We start from the raw sequence: 23,990 nt of genomic DNA, 5'->3' as shown, positions 1-23,990 counted from the left end.
CCACCACACCACATGGCTTGCTATCAATCATTGTTTGTTATTTTTAGACGTTGTTACTTAGAGGTTCCCGTAAAGGTGCAAACCGTTTGAGAGCCGAGGATCGCTGCCCAGAGTGCGTAACGCTGCTGGGGATAACAGCAGCTGTTGTTGTTGGCAGGAGAACAGGTTATGTGTGAAAATAGTTAAATCAGACCTTGTTACATTTCTACATTACAGTGTCCTTATTACTGTGTAATTATTCCAGTAAGTTCAATTTAGTCATAATAAATATTGTAATTTGTTCATATTGAACAGTGTGGTATTAGCTTGTTTGTACTCATACTGAATGACTGAACTGATAGGGTCATAGGGGTCAACTACTGGTTGTATAGTGCCTGCAAATGTAAGTGCGCCCTTTGCCTAGCTCCCTCTTTACTGTATGTGCCGGCATACAGGGTATAGGTCTGGGTATAGGGCATTGGTATGGGTTTGAGTGTGGGTATGGATATGGTGCACATGGATATGTATGTGTATGGGTGTGAGTATAGGCATGGTGGTGACTGCTCCTCCAGCCCTTGTGTCTCCCACGCCACATCATCTACAGTTCTCCATGTAATCCTTTTGTCTCAAATTAACTACAGAGGTTTCATTTAAACAGCATTACAGCCTTGATAGAGAGCGGTAGAAAATAGAGGGAGAGAGGGGTACAGACAAATACAGAAAGAGAGAGACCGCTAGACAGAAAGAGGGGGAGAGAGAACAGAGAGAAAGACAGACAGAGAGACAGAGAAGAGAGAGACAGGCAGAGGCATTGTGTTTCAGTGATTCACTCTCAGCATCTCATTTATTTGGCTCTTCAATTATCCTGCTGCCTGGTGTTTACCTGTGTCTATGTGATTGACAGTAATGAGATGGGATCCAGGCGCCTGTCAAATGAAATAACCTCTGCACCATTAATGTCCTGTCCTGTTCTCTGAAGTGGGAGGGATGCTGCTGGGTGTTAAAGTCGTAATGTGATGCTACTGCTGCTCTCTGAGGATATAGCAAGCCTACATCAGGGATCATCATCTACATATAACACTGGTCCTGGAAAACTGCACGGTGTGCAGGCTTTTGTTTGACATTTTATAATTTTTTCCCAGAGCGACTTACAGTAGTGAGTGCATACATTTTTCCCATACCGGTCCCCTGTGGGAATCAAACCCACAACCCTGGTGTTGCAAGCGCCATGCTCTACCAACTGAGCCCAGCACTAACACACAACTAACACACCACAGCTTACCCATATCCTTCTTATGTGTAATGTCTGGCTTCCCCACAGTGAGACTGGGTTGGCAGATAGTAGCTGTGTGTAAATAGCTCAGTGGCTTTAATAGAAGCTTTCAGCAGTGTGGCTGTACTGTAGGGCCTTATGGAGTAGTGCTGTGGGAAGGAGTGATAGCTAGCTAGCCTAGTGTTGTACCAGATGCTTGACTCACACAGAGGTCTAGATCAGTGATGGGCAACTCAAGTCCTCGGGAGCRGGAGTGGTGTCACACTTTTCCCCCATCCCTAGCAAACATAGCTGATTAAACTAATTGCATTGTAAACTGAAAATCATGATTAGTTGATTGGAGTCAGAATATGTTAGCTGGGGCTGGGGAAAAAGTGGTCGTGTCTACACTTGACGTACACAGTGGGCAACATCATCAACACTCCTCCCACAAGTCTCCAGAAAACTTGTGTTTTGGGACCGAGGCACCTTTTCATTATAACGTTGAGGGAATATGTTCCTGGCGTYTTTTGTTTGGCTAGAGTTATGCTAACTAATTTGCAATCCCTTTAGCGCTGCTTGCTAGATTGCTGGCTAGCTACAGAGGTTAGCTGGCTACTTAGCTAAAGTAGTTAGCTACTGCCATCAGTTGTTGTTGTGTTATTATAATATTTTGGCTATTCCAGTTTGTAGAATGCATACGGCATTTGAATATAGCACGGGAACGGACACAATGTGGACATGGTGGACACATTTAAATGTAAACGTAGACACATGACGTGTTCGGAATTCCATGATCAGAACTCCATTATCAGAATACCAAAGCTTCATGAACTGTCAAGTTTAGACATGGTCAGTGTGACACCAAACAGGCCCTAGAGGACTGGAGTTACCCATCCCTGGTCTAGATTATCTGTGGGGCTATATAGTCATTTGTGTGGAGCAGTAAGATATGCAGAAGGCTCAGCATAGATGAGGATTCCTCTCGCATCTATCCTCTCTGGCCAGTCTGGCTGTCAGTGGGACTCATTCTGGAGTGCCTGCCCTCTCTATCCTCCCTGAAGAGCAGCTCACACACTCAAAGAACCAGTGTGTGTGTGTGTGTGTGTGTGTGTGTGTGTGTGTGTGTGTGTGTGTGTGTGTGTGTGTGTGTGTGTGTGTGTGTGTGTGTGTGTGTGTGTGTGTGTGTTGTGTGTGTGTGTGGTGTGTGTGGTGTGTGTGTTGTGTGTGTGTGTGTGTGTGTGTGTGTGTGTGTGTGTGTGTGTGTGTGTGTGTGTGTGTGTGTGTGTGTGTGTGTGTGTGTGTGTGTACACCCTCTCTCGACAGCAGCAATGTGCCGTCAACAGCACTGACCCAGAGTGTGGAAACAGAGCCAAGACATAGTCGGACCCCATCCTTCGTTTCCCAGAGAGACTGACCACTCTAAATCAAACCTTACCCTCCTTCTCTCCTTTTCTCCCTTCCTCTCTCTCCCACTCCCTCCTTTTCTCCCTTCGTCTCTTTCTCTCTCTACTTTGCTCCCTGACTCTCACTCTCTCACCTTTCCTTCTTCCCTCCTCGATGTCCTTTGCTAAGCAATACATTAAGCGAGTCATTTCATTCTCCCTTCATTAAATGGAGGATTGAAACTTTGGCTGATTCACCGTTTCTCTTCTGAGAAGCAGCACAGACTTTTGTCAGGCCCTGCTGTAACTAATGGAGATGCTGCTCTAATTTCAGACCACTTTTTAAATAAGTTCCACAGCTAAAGACCAAAAATGTAAAAGTAGGCTACATTAAAGTTGACTAAAATCATTCCAATCCTGATTAAAATGCAATGGCTGTTTAGCATATTGGTAGGCTGGCTTTAGGACCATGCTCTCTCCGAGAGAAGCTGCCAGCCTGCACAGCCTTTCTCTCAGCAGACAGTGCCAGACAGTGCCAGACAGTTTGCTTTTCTTTTCAGCCGTTTAGGTAGTGCGCCGATTGCTTTGAATTTTATGTTGGCATTTGAAGTTGACCTTGTAAGCTTCGCGGCCAGCTGTTTTATGCACCGGTTACACATTGTTGTTGGCATAGGCAGCGCGTCCAATAGGCTAGGGGAAGATAAGCTTCCCCTAAAGTAAATTAAATTACAGAAATAAATTAGATCATTCAAAATACTACACCAGAGAGCATGATTTGGCCACAAATGATTATTAACTTCTATGAGCTAATGAGCTGTGGATTGTTTTAAGCATGTAATTTGGGCAGCGRGTTTGGCAAATAGCCTACCAAAAAGTTGATTGTTGATTTGCAGTAGTCAGTGAAAAGCAGTTAAAGGGTAGATAGCATAAACTTGACCATATGTAACATATGGATTTGCATTACAATACGCATCAAAAGTCCCAATGCAAAGTGATACCTCACCTTTCTATTTTTCTAGATATTTCATAAAACTTCAGAAGAATGTCAAAGTCAATCCTAAAAAAACATTTGCGGGGTGTGACGTAATATGGAGGACCCGGCAAGCCAGCCTATTCCCTATAATGTAAACTCCAACAGAAATAAATTCAAATGTATAACTTAAAATTATACCAAATCGTTTGCACTCATGACTACTGATTTCAATTAAATGTGCAGCTAACTTACTTTATGAATATATTGTTACAAATCAGCTTGCAAGGTTGCTAGTCAACTAGCCTGTTAATGTTAGTCCTACTAGCTAGCTAACATTAGCCCTACCAGCCTGCTAACATTACATTAGCATTTGATGAGTCAGCCAGTTGCTATCAACAACTAGTTTACAGCTACATTAAAGTAAACCAAAGTTTTTGAAATACATAACCACATCTAACCAGTTATCAAAGAATGTTATATGCAATTAACGTTATCTTAGCCAGCTAACTAGCCAGCCAGTTAACGTTAGATATTTTAGCCAGCTAGCTAGCCTATCCAGCTAACGTTACAACAATGAAGATCAGCAAGCACAGGCAGTAACCCACAAAACTTTTGGGTCACTCACTTTTGTACATCGCCTTGGTCCGTACAATTGACCTTATTTTAGCGCCCCAAAAACGTAATACTTCCAGATCAACTGTAATGTCAATACCATTGTAAAGCACAATTTCTCCCCTTTCCAACAGAATCAATTACATGACCTAAACGCTGCCCGTTTCTGCATGATTCAAGAAGGCAATGAGCCCCGTCGGGTCTTTTTWWAAATGGCGGGTGGGGAAGRGAAACTAATTCGTGATAMTGAGAAGGAGAGATGTTGTGTGGGAAAATAGCTTTTTTTCACTCGATCTGTCCAACTTTTCACCTCATCGCCTCTAAAATGTAATTWAAACACTATAAAGAGTTTATATAATGTGTCATTACATACCTATTTGAAGGTTTYTGTCGAATTTGAATCGGGTTTTTAGGGCGGTGCTAAAGTGATCTTAGAAGTAAACAGCGCCTTTGAGAATGATGATCGCATACAATGATGWCGCAAAAAATGACTAGGTATCCCCCCTTACCCCTGTCACTGTCCATTTCTTGTTTTTAAAGGATGAGAGAAGTGCTACACCTGGTGGAGAGAGATTGTAAGACAGAAATAGTTGCTTTATGCGTGCTGTACGTTACGGCATGACACGTCACGATGTAACGGAGGGTCCGTTTTTTTCAACTTTTCTCTAATACTATAGAGCCATTKCCATGTCGATCAACGCTTGAATAGAAACGTAGTTCACACCCCTGATTTTGAAGTCAGCACAGTCGCTACAGTCCCATTAGTTCTTTGTAGCCTCGTTTGAATGTTGCGGTTGCGCACATTTCTACGGAATGGGGTGAGTTTACGTTAGCATTTGACTGCAGAGGAAACTTCCGCCAGAAACAAATTGTCAAAATATCAGACAAAAGCAGCGACTCCGAGCATAGCAGGAACTGTTTCCCCTGGGCCTGACCTTTTTGGAGAATCTGATGAAGACGAGGTGGTGGCAAAGCAGGCAGCTGAGTCAGGGCTCACTTTCCCATTTCTGAGAGTCCACTGGTGCTTAACTTGTAGTGTAGGATGCAGCTCCAGGTGTTGGGAATGTTGATTGGTAATATTGCTAGCTACTTTGCTTCTGAGAATACACCCTATAATGTCACTTCCTTCATAACTACGGCAGAACCACATAAACATAACGTGTTGTAGGTGCTCGRGCAGCAGGGATATTCCCATGCCGATACCCATACCTGCGCTGTCAGGAAAAATGTCAGACAACATCCACGATGACAGAGAAAGGAGTGGGCTGTATGACGCAACATTCTGGCTTCTCCACAGTCTGCCTGGATGTCAATATAGTTAATCTAGAAATAGAATCCCCACTCCCCCTACCACTAGTAGTACACTTTTTAGAAAGTTCACAACCGTTGCCTACAGGCAGTTTATCACCTGGAATTGGGGCTATCTGGGGCAGTACAACCGTGTGCTAATTCCAGCGTGTGCAGTCAATGGGACAAGAAATACGTTCTCAAATAAGGAGAACATGCCCTACACAGGCTTCAAGTTACCATAAGAAGAATTCAAACACGTTTTTACCTTTTTCTTAATAWATGTTATACCAATACTGGTACAACACTTTCATCATGGGTCTTTTTTTTATCTGTCAACATTCCACTTTGTGGACACAGTCCCTATAATAATGATAGTTAATATACAATAACAATACCATTTAGAAATTCAATAAATAATTGTARATATTTGTATACATTTCTTTATGGGTAATTGAGTTCCACTCTGAAAACTTGGCGGCAGCAGCAAAGATGTGCAGCGCTTGTTGTGAGGAGTGTCAAGTAGCACAACATCCGATGAACATAGAGCGAGGGCGGGTGTGGAGTTAGGCTTGTTACAGGTGCTGCTTACTCTAATCCCATTATCTCATCTCAGTAATGGGAAGTAAACAAGGGCAGAGGATACAAGGGAACAACTCTTGTGTAATAAAACCCTAATGACAGTTACAGCAGACAAACAGGGATCAGTTTAGGGCTGGATGCAGGTGTGTTGATGGCAGCGTGACAGAAGGCTGATGTTGGACTGAGGTGGTATTCAGCTTCCTAGAGGAAGAGAGAGGGAGAAAGACAGAAAAATAAATGAGGAAGTTACTCATGTTCTCACATATTGTTAAACATTTAGACTTTGAATCATATTATGACACAGTATATTACCAATCAGATAACAACAATACTTACTGCGTGAGTACTCAAGCTGTTTCACAGCAGGCCGGAGAAGCGGAGGGATGAGGAGAGCCACGCAGTACAAGGGACATGGACAGGATGCTACGGCTAGTATGGTTCACTGTCAATAACAAACACCAACACAGAACAGTCAACATTGTGAGCAAGGTCTGCAGAGTCAAGTGKCAAAGCATCTCATCACTCCACAAATCCAGAATTGGTTATTTCAACCACACCGTTGCTGACTTTAGGTGACGTTAGCTAGCTAGGCAAGTTCGAGAGGTGGCTGGCTGGCTCCCATGTCTCAATCCCAGAAATGTGTCGACATGTTTTTGAAACACAGTCCCAAATTGACAAACTGGATAAGATTACTAGCTAGCAGAGTGAGAGGCTATGACACGTTAGCTAAGTTGGCTGGTCAAAAACATTGCAGGCAGTGTAGCCTTACTTGTGACGTTACTAGTAAACAGGTAGCAACCTTATAATAAACCTTAGCTAGCTAGATATAACAATCTAGAAATGTTAGTTAGATGATGGATATATATAATGAATACAAAATACATAACTAGTTCAATTTACCCGGCTTATCTCCATCATTGCTGACACTCGCAATGTAAAGTTACCAGTAAGAAACAGGTTGCAGGCTTCACCTTCATGCTCGGCAAAGCACCTGGTTTCAGTCACATTCCGAATCATGCCTTCCGCTGGTTATAGCCATCGAAATCCTCTGGGGTTAAATGAGCACCGCATACAGTAGACGTGCCTGCGGTTCCCTTACTCCAATCCGCTCGCTTCATCCGGACAAACCGGTTCCACTTCAAAGCTAGCTTCTCATTTTTGGGCCACAAATGAATCGTAATGAATGTTGGGTCTGAAATTAAAACTAACACTGGCTGCTTGCTACAACTAAATTACTAAGTCTTTGACCACACTGTGTTGTTGCTTCGGTGAGTAAAAACGAATGCTTCCTACCTATTAAATAAGCCTAGGGCCATCACAATACTTCAAAAAAGCAAATGGCTATTGCTAAAAAGAGAAGGCAAAGCAAATAATCTAATCTGTTTCTAGTTATCAAAATTCTCAACTCCCAATTGAGTGAACAGTAACCTATTTTATTGGCACCAGCAGAGAGCATCATCCATATACCCGGTGACCCGGTGAGTGTGGCATATTCACTGTCTTTATCATTGGATCAGATGATAGCGCCGACAGAGATGGTCGCCTCGCTTCGGGTCCCACAAGCATTTCGCTACACTCGCATTAACATCTGCTAACCATGTGTATGTGACCAATAAAATTTGATTTGAATATCATTGGAAAGTTTTTTAGGGGGGACAATAATTCCCTCCTCCAGACTAGATGGATGTCATATTGTACAATTTGTGTCTCCCATTTTCGTAGSCCTATATTAGATGGTTGCATTCAAGAGAAGAGTGTTTTTACTGATCTGTTTGTCAGTGTCAGCAGAGTAGGCTACTAATATGTCGTATTAAAAAATATGTTGCTTATGTCTTCAGCCATATAAGTAGAATTGAATGAAATGTGTTTATAAGGGCCTCCCTAGTGGTGCAGCGCTCTTAAGGCACTGCATCGCCGTGCTAGACCCGGGTTCGGTCCCAGGGTTCGGTCCCAGGCTGTATCACAAACAGCCGTGATCGGGATTCCCATAGGGCGGCGCACAATTGGCCCAGCGTCATCCGGGTTAGGCAAGGGTTTGGCCGGGTGGGTTTTACTTGGCTCATCGTGCTGTAGTGARTCCTTGTGGCGGGCCGGGCGCCCCCTGCGTCACAATGAGATTCTATAAACTATTAGAGTCCGTTGCTATATCAACGGTGTGATGACCTAATGATTCGAATTTGAGATCATTACACCCTAAATTATGTTCTTTTCATCATCGCTATGCAAACAAGGCTGATTTCCGCAACAATTTCACTGTTTAAATACGTTTTGTTTAGCTAATCAAATGAAAACATTTCTTCTAACTACTTTTGCTAACATTACAACATGAAACATGAAAATAACTACAACATTTTCAGACAAGATAGAATGGCCAAAGGGGGCGGTGTTGCAATCTACTGCAGAGATAGCCTGCAGAGTTCTGTCCTACTATCCAGGTCTGCACCCAAACAATTTGAACTTCTACTTTTAAAAATCCACCTCTCTAAAAACAAGTCTCTCACCATTGCCACCTGCTATAGACCACCCTCTGCCCCCAGCTGTGCTCTGGACACCATATGTGAACTGATTGCCCCCCATCTATCTTCAGAGCTCGTGCTGCTAAGTGACCTAAACTGTGACATGCTTAACCCCCCGGCCATCCTACAATCTAAGCTTGATGCCCTCAATCTCACACAAATTATCAATGAACCTACCAGGTACCACCCCAATGCCGTAAACACGGGTACCCTCATAGATATCATCCTAACCAATTTGCCCTCCAAATACACCTCTGCTGTTTTCAACCAAGATCTCAGCGATCACTGCCTCATRGCCTGCATCCGTAATGGGTCAGCGGTCAAACGACTTCCACTCATCACTATCAAACGCTCCCTGAAACACTTCAGCGAGCAGGCCTTTCTAATCGACCTGGCCCAGGTATCCTGGAAGGATATCGACCTCATCCCGTCAGTAGAGGATGCCTGGTTATTTTTTTTAAATGCCTTCCTCACCATCTTAAATAAGCATGCCCCATTCAAGAAATTTAGAACCAGGAACAGATATAGCCCTTGGTTCTCTCCAGACCTGACTGCCCTTAACCAACACAAAAACATCCTGTGGCGCTCTGCATTAGCATCGAACAGCCCCCGTGAAATGCAACTTTTTAGGGAAGTTAGAAACCAATATACACAGGCAGTTAGAKAAGCCAAGGTTTTTTCAAGCAGAAATTTTCTTCCTGCAACACAAACTCAAAAAAGTTCTGGGACATTGTAAAGTCCATGGAGAATAAGAGCACCTCCTCCTAGCTGCCCACTGCACTGAGGATAGGAAACTCTGTCACRACCGATAAATCCACTATAATTGAGAATTTCAATAAGCATTTTTCTACAGCTGGCTATGCTTTCCACCTGGCCACCTCTACCCCGGTCAACAGCCCTCACCCCCCACAGCAACTCGCCCAAGCCTTCCCCATTTCTCCTTCTCCCAAATCCAGTCAGCTGATGTTCTGAAAGAGCTGCAAAATCTGGACCCCCACAAATCAGCCTGGCTAGACAATCTGGACCCTTTCTTTCTAAAATGATCTGCCAAAATTGTTGCAACCCCTATTACTAGCCTGTTCAACCTCTCTTTCYWTTCGTCTGAGATTCCCAAAGATTGGAAAGTAGCTGCGGTCATCCCCCTCTTCAAAGGGGGGGGACACTCTTGACCCAAACTGCTACAGACCTATATCTATCCTACCCTGCCTTTCTAAGGTCTTCATAAGCCATGTTAACAAACAGATCACCGACCATTTCGAATCCCACCGTACCTTCTCCGCTATGCAATCTGGTTTCAGAGCTGGTCATGGGTGCATCTCAGCCACGCTCAAGGTTCTAAATTATATCTTAACCACCATCGATAAGAAACAATACTCTGCAGCCGTATTCATTGACCTGGCCAAGGCTTTCGACTCTGTCAATCACCACATCCTCATCGGCAGACTCAACAGCCTTGGTTTCTCAAATGACTGCCTCGCCTGTTTCACCAACTACTTCTCTGAGAGAGTTCAGTGTGTCAAATCTGAGGGCCTGTTGTCCGGGCCTCTGGCAGTCTCTATGGGGGTGCCACAGGGTTCAATTCTTGGACCGACTCTCTTCTCTGTATATATCAATGATGTCGCTATGGCTGCTGGTGAGTCTCTGATCCACCTCTACACAGACGACACCATTCTGTATACTTCTGGCCCTTCTTTGGACACTGTGTTAACAACCCTCCAGACGAGCTTCAATGCCATACAACTCTCCTTCCGTGGCCTCCAACTGCTCTTAAATACAAGTAAAACTAAATGCATGCTCTTCAACCGATTGCTGCCTGCACCTGCCCGCACGTCCAGCATCACTACTCTGGACGGTTCTGACTTAGAATATGTGGACAACTACAAATACCTAGGTGTCTGGTTAGACTGTAAACTCTCCTTACAGACTCACATTAAGCATCTCCAATCCAAAATTAAATCTAGAATCGGCTTCCTATTTCGCAACAAAGCATCCTTCACTCGTGCTGCCAAACATACCCTCGTAAAACTGACCATCCTACCAATCCTCGACTTCGGTGATGTCATTTACATAATAGAATCCAACACTCTACTCAGCAAATTGGATGCAGTCTATCACAGTGCCATCCGTTGTGAAAATGTGTAATGTTGGGGAGGGGGGTGTATTTTTTTTATGACACCTTAAGTTGGACCAGCCCCTGCCCCCCAGTACATTTCGATCTGTCCCTTACCACTTTTAAATTTCATACTTGATTTTCCCTTACGAAAAATGTATCAACCCCGATAGAAATGCCCATTAATATGTTAAGGATATGTTTTACTGCTTGTTGGCAGAGCTCTCAGGGGAATTACTCATACAGGAGGCATGGTCTTAGCTTAGTGCACTGTACATTAATAAAGATATCAGCAGAGATTCCCCTGTTGCCTCTTTAGACGATGACAAACTCATCTAGCAGCCTTAGTGTGTTGTCAGCAGACTGGGGTGTGTTTCCTTCCCTCCACACACACACACAGCCCTCGGAGCCCAACAACACTCTTCATCTTGTCACAGGGTAATGTAGCCCAGATACTGCAGCTGCTGCTGCTACTTTATTTAGACATGAAGCTCCCTGGTATTAGAGGCCAGGTAGAAAAGGTGTCTTCTGTATTGGAGAGGTAATGGCTTTTCCTTAGCAAAATGTCAAATGAGAAATCCCCCTGGCTCTACCGTTCAGCCTGGCTGCTAGTGCTAGGCTCTGCGAATTAATGTAGGCATATTAAACTGGCTACCCTACACACACACACACACACACACACACACACACATGCATTCACACACCCACGCACACAGCAACACCATGGAAATCTTGAGGGTAGTTCTAATCTGGAGAGATGTGATCCACTATGGAAATTGTTTTCTGGTGAATCACTGTCATGTTCATAAACCAATGGCCTCCTCCACAGAGAGATAGAAAGAGACAGCTGTGATCTATGCATTTCACTGTAACTGATGCAAATCAGTGTTAGTGATAGTGTTACTCTTCAATTGATGGTGTACTCTTATAATCTCCACATGGCACAGCCAGAAGAGGACTGGCCACCCCACAGAGCCTGGTTCCTCTCTAGTTCTCTTCCTATTTTCCAGCCTTCCTAGGGAGTTTTTCCTAGCCACCATGCTTCTACATCTGCATTGCTTGCTCTCTGGGGTTTTAGGCTCGGTTTCTGTATAAGCACTTTGTGACAGCTGCTGATGTAAAAAGGGCTTTATAGATACATATGATTGAAATTTGATTACTGCTACCTTGAGAACATAATGGATTCTGCTTGATCGTTTAGAAGGCAAAGTGCGATTCCACGCCAGAGGGAGATATTTTTGGTATCTCAAATTATGGCAATTCTCAAAATTAATTTTAATTAGGAGGAAGGATGTTTAACATGCTTTTTACCTTTATATCACATACCATTTTTGAGAAAATCATGATGAATTTTAGGCCCACATTTTAGAACACACTATAAGGAGTATTTTTTATTTTACCTTTTTTTAACTAGGCAAGTTAGTTAAGAACAAATTATTATTTTCAATGACGGCCTAGGAACAGTGCCTTGTTCAGGGGCAGAATGACAGATTTTTACCTTGTCAGCTCAGGGATTCGATCTTGCAACCTTTACGGTTACTAGTCCAACGCTCTAACCACCAGGTTACCTGCCGCCCCAAAAGTATAATGACACAAATATGTTCTCTGTATCATTTACAGTTCACAGATCATAGGGTCTTACAGGAGGCATGTATAGGTCTAAAAAGGGCATAGAATGGCCACTTTCATCATGATTAAAATAAAAWAAATWGTTTGTGATACAAATTGCCAGAACAATCTGGAGATGTTTTCCACTCCCGCTGGCATGGAATCAACCCATACTTTTTTCTGTCTTTCTTCAAATGCTCAACCTTTCTTCGGGTAAAGTGTATTTTAAGAGAAACCTCTGCCTCCAGCAATGTCATGACATTATTGCAACCACAGACCAGACCACACACTATCACCCACTCCATGCCAAACCAGCACAACGGGAAACACCTCAAGACACATCTTTAGATGTGTCAGAATTTTCTTTGAGCTGTTAATGGAGGTGTCAAAAAAAAAAATCAATAGTTGGTAGTCTATTTACCACTATGGGGAAGTTATTGCAGAGAGTCACAGAGATATGAGGCTAACCAATGTCCTGCCCCCCCAGGACATGCTCATTGGACCATGTCCTGCATAGTTAGCATACTTAGCATACCTCTACAATCAGTAAATGTTAATAGTCCACAGAGAGGCTGTTTGTTTACAGTGTGTCAACATTAACAGGAAGCTCCTGGGTACTTAGTGTCACATTACCTCATCCTGTATGTTTGGTCAGTGTTTACCCCAGAATGGATGGCTTACATCAGTGGTCACCAATCTCCAAGCCATTCCTAGTTGATCACCAAACATTTCTGTAAAAAAACAATGATAAAGCCTTGCGTTCCTATTTGTTTCATTCATTTTGCGCTGTTGGCAGTAGGTGCACATGATTCAGCAGCCCTAGTGCCGGGAAGGCAACGTATTCCCATTTTGAGCCATTCATGTGTCTGATGCACAGGAGGTTGGTGGCACCTTAATTGGGGAGGACGGGCTCATGGTAATTGCTGGAATTAGTGGAATGGTATCAAATACATCAAACACATGGTTTTCATGTGTTTGATGTCGTTCCACTTGCTCCATTTCAGCCATTAGTATGAGCTGTTGTCCCCTCAGCACCCTCCACTGGTCTGAAGGTAGAACTCCGCCTTCCCTGCATGCCCAGAGAGCAAATCAAGTGCACCTATAGGCCTACCGCTGGCCAATCAGATAGCTCAGATCAACAGTTTCCTCAAGCCATAGACTGTAAAAACAAGCCTCGAATGCACAGCAAAGTTGATCATGTGAGATTTTTAAACCTTTAAAACCATGATTAGAGAGACTCAACGAATACAGCTAAGAACTGCTGTTTATATGAGTAAATTCATATTTAAGTTGTTATTCTGTCATGCCCTGTTCTGTTTCACCTGTCCTTCTGCTTGTCTCCACCCCCTCCAGGTGTCGCCCATCTTCCCCATTATCCCCTGTGTATTTATACCGGTGTTCTCCGTTTGTCTGTTGCCAGTTCGTCTTGTTTGTCAAGTCAACCAGCATTTTGTTTCTCAGCTCCTTCTTTTCCCCCAGTCTCTAATTTTCTTGCCTTCCTGGTTTTGATCATTGCCTGTCCTGACTCTGAGCCCACCTGCCTGACCACTCTGCCTGCCCGCCGTCCGGTGCCGTTGCCCCTACTCTGGATTACCGACCCCTACCTGCCTTGACCTGTCGTTTGCCTGCCCCTGTTGTTGTAATAAACATTGTTACTTCAACACAGTCTGCACTTGGGTCTTACCTGAAACGTGATATATTCAGCACTGTCAACATTTTGTTCAACAGTTTTATAAGCCATAAAATGTGCATTCTCCCTACTTCCACTCACGCTACAAACAGCACTGCAGCTGCAATGAATGAGTATAGCAAAGTGTTTCACTTTCTCTGGTCATAGGAGGAGAGGCAGCCTCACCCCTGCTCCCTCCCTCCCCTCAGACTGACCATCAGATGCAGGCCATCAGTCCAGTAAAAAAAAGCAAATTATTATGCTCACTCAGGTGTTCTTCACAAGTAATACAACAAATTATCCATTACCAATGTGATCATATACCTACATTTTTAAATATATTTTCACAATGGTCTGTTTTGTTTTTCCAGGTTTCTGTTTTTCCCAGTTTTTCCAGGTTTCGTTCTCAAAATCCCCAAAATGTTAAATTAATCAGGAGACCCCTTTTGAGGTCTGGGAAAAATCTAAGAAATGTATATTTTGGGGTGTAGTTACCCTTTAATGACAGTGCACACCAGCAAAATCCCATTGTTTGGTTAGGATTTTTTTGTAGCGCTCATGTGATTGCAGAGTTTGGAAAACAAATGGCAACTGAATTGATGCAAATAATCATGAAATCATTCTGCCAGGTAGGCATAGGCTACTTTGTAGTTTTTGGGAAAGTCTTTCCATCTCTACCGGAAGAAGGTTTATCATTAGCATCATCGCTAACGGATACATAAAGTGTAGTAGACATATACGTTTACTTTGCGCACACACAGACACAGACTGCGGCATTCCTGTGCTGTTTCAGAAAGTTGCAGGAAATACGAATCATTGATGCATTTTGTTCATGTCTTATGATTTAACTTGGGCAAATGAATGAACTTTCTAATAAGTTCAACACATTTAGTTGATTTCCTACTCATGTCTGGATTTGACTCTAATAGAGCCGATCAATCATCTGGGGTAATACCTCACTTCTCTCTCTCGCTTGCTCTTTCTCTCACTCGCTCGCTTGTTCTCACACCCACACACACCTCTAACACCTCATCACCTCCTCTTTCTCTCACACACACACCTCCCCTCTTACTCCCCTCTCTCTCACTCCTCTCTCTCCTCTCACTCCTCACCTCTCCCCCATCTGCAGGTGTTTTTACATGGTTGATGTTCAGACTGGAGTCAGGCCGGCCTGGCAGAGAGTGAGGCAGTGAGGGGCCTTCTGTCAGCTTAATGATTTACTGCCAGTTCTGCATTATAAAAACATTGAGACCTCTTAGAGCGTGTGTCCACTTCCAGCTGATTTATAGACTGGCCTTTTCAAGTCCGCATCCTCTGTGTTGTCAACATAGCGATGTGGAGCCAACACTGCAGCTGGGATGACGAAAGTGCATTTTGATCCATAACTATCCATACCCACCACACTCTTTGGGTTTGCTTATATGCAAATGTCCTGAAGAGAAGTCAGTGGAGCTATGGAATTATGGGAGATGTAAAACAGATCTGAGCAGCCAGCCATAAAGTTCAGTCCAGACACACAGACTGCACAGCATTTTAATTACAGGAAATAAGATATTTTTCATTAGTATGCCTCTTATTGGACACACAAATTGCTGAATATCATGTGGTGATTCGACATATCCAATTAACTGGTCCCATTCTGTTTTCTACAGCCGCTATTTACCACTCTGTTGGACACCAGCATTGTGTTTATTAGCCCACATTAATGGTCTGAAACATACGTGGTGAGGCTCTTTTCTTAACATAATGAAATTAAGCCATAATACCAGGCTTAGGCAGGAAAGCACAGTAGTGATTGTATTCCCCGATGAAGCATTTGCAGTTTTATAGGCTACTGCACAACAGTATAAAGCGTAACAATGTTCAATGATTAGATTGAAGCACCTCAATAAAAAGCCTTGAAAGTATTTACCGAAAAGGTTAGCTCAAAATGCAAGAGGCAACTACACTGAGTTTATAAAACATTAGGAACACTGACATAGACTGACCAGGTGAAAGCTATTATTCCTTATTGATGTCACTTGTTAAATCTGTGTAGATGCCACTTGTTAAATCCGTGTAGATGAAGGGTAGGAGACAGGTTAAAGAAGCATTTTTAAGCCTTGAGACAATTGAGATATGGATTGTGTGTGTGTGCCATTCAGAGGGTGAATGGGCAAGACTAAAGATTGTGCCTTTGAACTGGGTATGATAGTAGGTGTCATGCGCACCGGTTTGAGTGTGTCAAAAACTGCAACGCTGCTGGGTTTTTCACGGTCAACAGTTTCCCTTGTGTGTCAAGAATGGTCCATCACCCAAAGCACATCCAGCCAACTTGACACAACACAACATAAGATAACCTGGCACATGTTAACCATTTGCTAACCTCACCAGGTGGCAGTGATTATTTTCTGTAACAAATTTGGTGTCAACCTATCTGCACAAACCAATAGCATTTCTTAAATGGCGTGGCTACGGTTTTGGATTTTCATATAAAGCATAGTACATGTAAGTGTAGGCCTACACGTCTGTGTAATGTACCCTATAGTAGCGACGATTATTTATGTAGCAGTGCGAGTAGCATATGTAGCATAAGAGGGATTCCAATAAGAAGCTCAGCATTACATTAATTCGTAATCTTAATTGACAAGGTTTTGGCCGCACTTCTCTTGACAACATGTTAACACAATAAATGTAATCATACATTTAAAAGGAAAAAACAACATCTCAACTGTGATTCGAATTTTCCGCAAATGATGAAAATCATCAGGAGACAGGCTCGCAAAAACACTGTGAGCTAATCGTCCAGATAAAAAATGGTGCGTGTTTTCGGAACTTTGATTAGCAGATGGTGCTGTTGGGAACAGCTAGCATGTAGGCTTTGATCATGTGCAACTATGTCAACAATTTTAATTGGCTGATGCTTAAACTTGAACTAAAATGWAAACAACTTTTTCTAATGTTTGCAATTACAGCCCCAGCACGTTTGCAAGCTGTCCGACTTGGCTCACAGAAAGAGTCATTCATTCAWAACTTAACATTTTAAGGCAATGGCAACTTTTCTTTTTAATTTGATACAACTAAAATAACTAAAAGTTGAAACAACTAAAACATTTGACAGTGTGCAGGTTGGCATGCGTAGTCTACATGCTGTATCATTAGAGGCCAGTGATTGTGTGGGACTGCCTGCTAGCTAACAGCATCAAACAACAGGCGTAACATTATAACTATAGACTAACACATGATCAATCACTTAGGGCTGTGTAACAGTGTGTGTGTGTGCGTGTGTGCGCACATGTGTGTGTGTCTGTGTGTGTGTGTACAGCTTCCTCTGATCTGCTGTGGCTTTGTTTAGGCTAGTTTTTGATTGGCTGGTTGTTTGAGGGAGAGAAAGAGGATGAAACCTCAAACACAAACAACAAAATAACACCACTGTGTTTTAGACTCTGTTCCATAAGCCTAAGGCAGGAGAGGAGATGTCTGTGMTTGTCTGGGCTCAAGGTAGAAAAGTCTCAAAGCACAGCTCTAGAATCAGCTTATTATTGTGTAATGACCATTTTACCACATAATTTCTTTGCAAAGACCTGGCCATAAATAATTATATCCACAACTCAACTGGGAATATGTAAACACTACCATACACTGAGAGTACTCAATGTATGCTTTTTCTTTATATAARGCAGTCTGTTTATATGTACATATAAACGTACATAAAACACAAACTCAACTGGGAATATGATTAAATAAGGCATAAACACGGACAGCTCAATTTATGCCCACATTTTCCGGCTGTCTTTGAGAATATACACATCGTTAATACTGTATGTGCCTTGGTAGACGATGAGAAAACACAACTCTGCACTGGTCTGAGAATATGTGAGTGTAAATACCAGCATGCACAGATAGAGATCAGTGTGTGCCCTGTCCTTTAGTATAGCCACTGTGTTGATATGTTCATAACAAGTTCCCTAAGGGAGAGCCTCACACACACCGCGGGCTGAGAAGGGTGTGTGTGGGATGGGGTAGACCTTGGAGGTGTGTGTGAGTGAGTGAGTGAGTGAGTGAGGAGTTGGAGTGAGTGCACGGTGATGTGAGTGTAGTGATTGATACACCCTGCACACTCCATTCAGTACGAATTGGACTGTGAGTGGAGATGAGTCGTGATTTTCTGAGAGTGAGTGAGTGAGTAGTGTGAGTGAGTGAGTGTTGAGTGGAGTGAGATGATGGGTGAGTGAGTGAGTAGTGATAGTAGAAGTGAGACTGACTGACTGACTGACTGACTGACTGACTGACTGACTGACTGACTATCACAACTCAGTTAATGAGTCAGTCATTCAAAGACACACACTCAGGGAAAGAAGGAAAGTAACACATTTAATGAATCATAGAGACCAGGAAGGGCCGAAGGAAAGTGAGGGATGAAGGACTGTATGACCTTGTCCTCCTTAGTAGTAATTAGTCCCAATGAGGATCACCTTCCAGCCACTAGACATTAATGTCATACAGACAAGCTGCTAGGCTATGACAAGGCAATGGAAAATAAATATCTCTCTCTGTCTCTCTCTCTGTTTTCCTCTCTGTCTCTCCTTCTCACTGAGTCTTTCATCTCTCCCTACCTCCCTCGAAAAGTTAAGTTATTGTAACTTGGCGATGACCCAACACATTACGGCTGAACCAGTCAGGGTACAGAACATTAGAAAGAAATACCCTCAAATTAAAGCTGAAGGTCTGCTGACAGTCTGCAACTTGAAGCTGATGGTTTGCACTTCAGCTTTCAAATCCAAAGTGTTGAAGTATAGATCCAAAACAACAAAAAATGTGCCACTGTCCCAGTACTTTTGGTGCTCAATGTATATCAATAGTGTGTGGGCAGCACTTTCTCCTCAAGTTACGTTTGAGAGCACATCCAGATTTTGACAATTAGCTACTAAGGGCCAACAAAGCTTGCATGTTGCTATGCCTCATCTCTTGCTGTTTGTCCACTTAATATCCCTCCCCCCACCAAACGTCTTCCACTTTTCCAATGCTTTTGTATGAGAGAACAGGATCAGTAAGCCCTGAACCTACCACATATTGTTTTGTTTTACTGTTTTCCTCTCTTATTGTAGCTGAAGGGCAGTACTCTTTCTGGACTCTTTCCTACTCTTGCAATACCCTATTCAAGGAGAACCTTGTCAACTATTTTACCTCCAAGTCTCCATACCCTACTACACCTCCACCAGTACCTCATAATCATATCCAGCGCCGACAGTAATGGCCGCCTCGCTTCGCGTTCTCAGGAAACTATGCAGTATTTCGTTTTTTTAATGTATTATTTCTTACATTGTTACCCCAGGAAATCTTAAGTTTTATCACAAACAGCCGGGAGGAACTATTGGATATAAGAGCAACGTCAACTTACCAACATTACGACCAGGAATACGACTTTCCCGAAGCGGATCCTCTGTTTGGACCACCACCCAGGGCAATGGATCGGACCCAGCCGGCGACCCAAAACAACGGCACCGCAGGAGGGGCAGAAGAAGCGGTCTTCTGGTCAGGCTCCGTAGACGGGCACATCGCGCACCGCTCCCGAGTTTACTACTCGCCAGCATCCAGTCTCTTGACAACAAGGTAGACGAAATCCGAGCAAGGGTTGCCTTCCAGAGAGACATCAGAGATTGTAACGTTCTTTGTTTCACGGAAACGTGGCTCACTCGAGATACGCTATCGGAGTCGGTACAGCAACCTTGTTTCTTCACGCATCGCGCCGACAAAAAAACATCTCTTTGGTAAGAAGAAGGGCGGGGGAGTATGCCTTACGATTAACGAGACGTGGTGTTATCATAACAACATACAGGAACTCAAGTCCTTTTGCTCACCTGACCTAGAATTCCTTGCAATCAAATGTTGACCGCATTATCTACCAAGAGAATTCTCTTCGATTATAATCACAACCGTATATATCCCCCCCAAGCAGACACATCGATGGCCCTGAATTAACTTATTTGGACTCTATGTAAACTGGAAACCACATATCATGAGGCTGCATTCATTGTAGCTGGGGATTTTAACAAGGCTAATCTGAAAACAAGACTCCCTAAATTTTATCAGCATATCGATTGCGCTACCCGGGCGGAGAAAATCCTGGACCATTATTACTCTAACTTCCGCGACGCATTCAAAGCCCTGCCCCGACCTCCTTTCGGAAAACCCACCTGGACAAGAGCAATACCTATGTAAGAATGCTGTTCATCGACTACAGCTCAGCATTTAACACCATAGTACCCTCCAAACTCGTCATTAAGCTCGAGACTCTGGGTCTCGACCCCGCCCTGTGCGACTGGGTCCTGGACTTTCTGACGGGCCGCCCCTAGGTGGTGAGGGTAGGAAACAACATATCCACCCCACTGATCCTCAACACTGGGGCCCCACAAGGGTTCGTTCTCAGCCCGCTCCTGTACTCCCTGTTCACCGATGACTGCGTGGCCATGCACGCCTCCAACTCAATCACCAAGTTTCCAGACGACACTACAGTGGTAGGCTTGATTACCAACAGCGATGAGACGGCCTACAGGGAGGAGGTGAGGGCCCTCGGAGTGTGGTGTCAGGAAAATAGCCTCTCACTCAACGTCAACAAAGCAAAGGAGATGATCGTGGACTTCAGGAAACAGCAGAGGGAGCACCCCCCCCCCCATCCACATCGACGGGACAGTAGTGGAGAAGGTGGAACGTTTTAAGTTCCTCGGCATACAAATCACGGACAAACTGAAATGGTCCACCCACACAGACAGCGTGGTGAAGAAGGCTCAGTAGCACCTCTTCAACCTCAGGAGGCTGAAGAAATTCAGCTTGTCACCAAAAACACTCACAAACTTTTACAGATGCACAATCGAGAGCATCCTGTCGGGCTGTATCACCGCCTAGTACGGCAACTGCTCCGCCCACAACCGTAAGGCTCTCCAGAGGGTAGTGAGGTTTGCACAACTCATCACCGGGGGCAAACTACCTGCTCTCCAGGACACCTACACCACCCGATGTCACAGGAATGCCAAAAAGATAATCAAGGACAACAACTCCCGAGCCACTGCCTGTTCACCCCGCTATCATCCAGAAGGCGAGGTCAGTACAGTTGCATCAAAGCTGAGACCAAGAGACTGAAAAACAGCTTTTATCTCAAGGCCATCAGACTGTTAAACAGCCATCACTAATATTGAGTGGCTCTTGCCAACATACGGACTCAATCTCTAGCCACTTTAATAACAAAAAATTGGATGTAATAAATGTATCACTAGTCACTTTAAACTATGCCACTTTATATAATGTTTACATACCCTACACTACTCATCTCAAATGTATATACTGTACTCTATACCATCTTCTGCATCTTGCCAATGCCGTTCGGCCATCGCTCATCCATATATATTTTAATGTACATATTCTTACTCATTCATTTACACTTGTGTGTATAAGGTAGTTGTTGTGAAATTGTTAGATTACTTGTTAGATATTACTGCATGGTCGGAACTAGAAGCACAAGCATTTTGCCACACTCGCATTAACATCTGCTAACCATGTGTATGTGACAAATACTATTTTATTTTATTTTATTTGAGTATGGGTTTAACGAGGCAGCTCACACAATGGTGTGAAACTGGCACCAATACTGAAACACATGAACCATTTTAGTTCCGTGTCAAGGTCCACCAGCCCCTTATTCCTTCCGGAGTGGCTGCAGATCCAACTTTTCTGGACCTCTCTTCCTAATGGCTAAAGGTCCCAATGCTTCTGCGCATGTGCGGAATTCTCTACGCACAGTCTCTGCTCTACTCGTAGAGAACAGGCTACTCTGGCGAATGTTGCTCGTTTAATGAAGTTAGATCAAAGCTGAATCAATGTCTGCAAGATGACTTGATGATAGTATTGTACATAACAGAACCAAATATAATAGCATAGTATAACATTACGGTAAGACAAAAAACACTACCTCATTTTTGTGCCAATGGGCTCATTTTCCTCTCATGCAGCCACAACTCAACAGCGTGCCACTAGGTAAAACATGTGCTTTGATTTAAACCAAACACAGGTAGGCTACAGTTTTGTTCACACCATCGGCTCTAAATCCGCTCACTGTCGCCAATATAATAAAAAAAAAAACACTGTACTGAAGATCTAAATGTATATTCCCATGAAACTGATTGTGATCAAGTGGTTGGCATGCAGATGCTGCATGGACGTCTCACTGGTAAAACGTAAAGAATTATCCACTATTGACAGTGAGCAATGTGAAGGGAGGATGACCACAAAAACGTGTGCGTACTGCAAAGTAGAGGTAAAGAAACACATGAGCAAAACATGATACAGATCTTTCCCAGGGGGGCGGGACAGGGGCGGAACGGGCTAGTTACCAACTGATCTGCAACCTCTGCCTCTTCCTGTATTTCCTTTCCCTTCTCCACTCCCAATCCCCATTGTTCATGCAGTCATGGATCATGGATTGGCAGTAGCAGTAGAGTAGACAACAGTAGTCAAGCACAGCACTTGATTTTGCTGGTTTTGGAAAGAAGGAGGGAGTACGTTTGTATGTGTGTGTATTCGATCATTGTGGTGTTGGGTAGAGAGAAGCTAAGGCCTATCAAATTGCTCCACCAGTAACATGGCATTCCCATTCAACTGTGATTGTTATCCACCACAATGAAATCGAGGAAGGGAATGGGGATTGGTCTCTGTCCATCCGTCTGTTRGTTTGTATTTTAGTCACCTGTGATATCTTAGACAGCACTAGCCTGATTTCGACTAAACTTGAGTGAATGATGTGTCTTGCCATAGCGAACCGGAATTTACAGTTGAAGTCGGAAGTTTACATACACCTTAGACAAATACGTTTAAACTCAGTTTTTCACAATTCCTGACATTTAATCCTAGTAAAAATTCCCTGTCTGATCTGGCAGACTCACTAAACACAAATACTTRGTTTGTAAATGATGTCTGACTGTTGAATTGGGCCCCTGGCTATCCATAAATGAAAAAACAAGAAAATTGTGCCATCTGGGTTGCTTAATATAAGGAATCTTAAATTATTTATACTTTTACTTTTGATACTTTAGTATATTTAAAACAAAATAAATTTTGACTTTTACTTACTGTTGAGGTCGGAAGTTTACAAACACCTTAGCCAAATACATTTAAACTCAGTTTTTCACAATTCCTGACACTGTCAGGAATTGTCGTAGGTCAGTTAGGATCATAACTTTATTTTAAGAATGTGAAATGTCAGAATAATAGTAGAGAGAGATTTATTTCAGCTTTTATTTCTTTCATCACATTCCCAGTGGGTCAGAAGTTTACAAACACTCAATTAGTATTTGTGTCACGCCCTGACTTTAGTTATATTTGCTTTCTTTATTATTTGGTTAGGTCAGGGTGTGACAAGGGTGGTTTGTTTAGTTTTTGTATTGTCTAGGGTTTTGTCTTGTCTAGGGTTTTTTGGTTATCTATGGGGATTTTGTATTGTCTAGGGGTATGTAGGTTTATGGTGACCTGAATGGGTTCCCAATCAGAGACAGCTGTTTATCGTTGTCTCTGATTGGGGAGCCTATTTAGGTTGCCATTTTCCATGTTGGTTTTGTGGGTAGTTGTCCATGTTTAGTTGCCTGTGAGCACTACGTTGGCTTCACGTGTCGGTCGGTCGGTCGGTCGGTCGGTCCGGTCGGTCGGTCGGTCGTCGTCGGTCGGTCGGTCGGTGGTCGGCGGTGTATCTCGGTTTTTGTTGGCGACATCGTTAAATAAACAAGTATGTACGCTCAAAACGCTGCGCCTTGGTCCACTCCTTTAAACGGCCGTGACAATTTGGTAGCATTGCCTTAAATTGTTTAACTTGGGTCAAACGTTTCAGGTAGCCTTCCACAAGCCAATGGGTTCCCAATCAGAGACAGCTGTTTATCGTTGTCTCTGATTGGGGAGCCTATTTAGGTTGCCATTTCCATGTTGGTTTTGTGGGTAGTTGTCCATGTTTAGTTGCCTGTGAGCACTACGTTGGCTTCACGTGTCGGTCGGTCG

General features: G+C 43.4%; 1 protein-coding gene and 1 long non-coding RNA gene across 2 annotated transcripts in view; one reads left to right on the top strand and one right to left on the bottom strand.

Annotated features, from left to right (window-relative positions):
* Window positions 1–23,990, top strand: part of LOC111972342 (carboxyl-terminal PDZ ligand of neuronal nitric oxide synthase protein-like) — a 260,880-nt gene that overhangs the window by 34,813 nt on the left and 202,077 nt on the right. The gene's annotated exons all lie outside the window — the stretch shown is intronic.
* On the bottom strand, window positions 5,916–7,153 carry LOC111972345 (uncharacterized). The gene is made up of 3 exons (XR_002878423.2): window positions 6,971–7,153; window positions 6,407–6,512; window positions 5,916–6,271 (listed from the first exon to the last, which is right to left on the bottom strand). It is a non-coding gene; the product is annotated as an uncharacterized lncRNA (long non-coding RNA).

This window comes from Salvelinus sp. IW2-2015, linkage group LG13 (assembly GCF_002910315.2).
Source record: "Salvelinus sp. IW2-2015 linkage group LG13, ASM291031v2, whole genome shotgun sequence".
In the NCBI taxonomy this organism is placed as follows: domain Eukaryota; kingdom Metazoa; phylum Chordata; class Actinopteri; order Salmoniformes; family Salmonidae; genus Salvelinus; species Salvelinus sp. IW2-2015.
The sequence above is the reverse complement of the archived record's forward strand: the minus strand, read 5'-3'. Positions and strand labels throughout refer to the sequence as shown.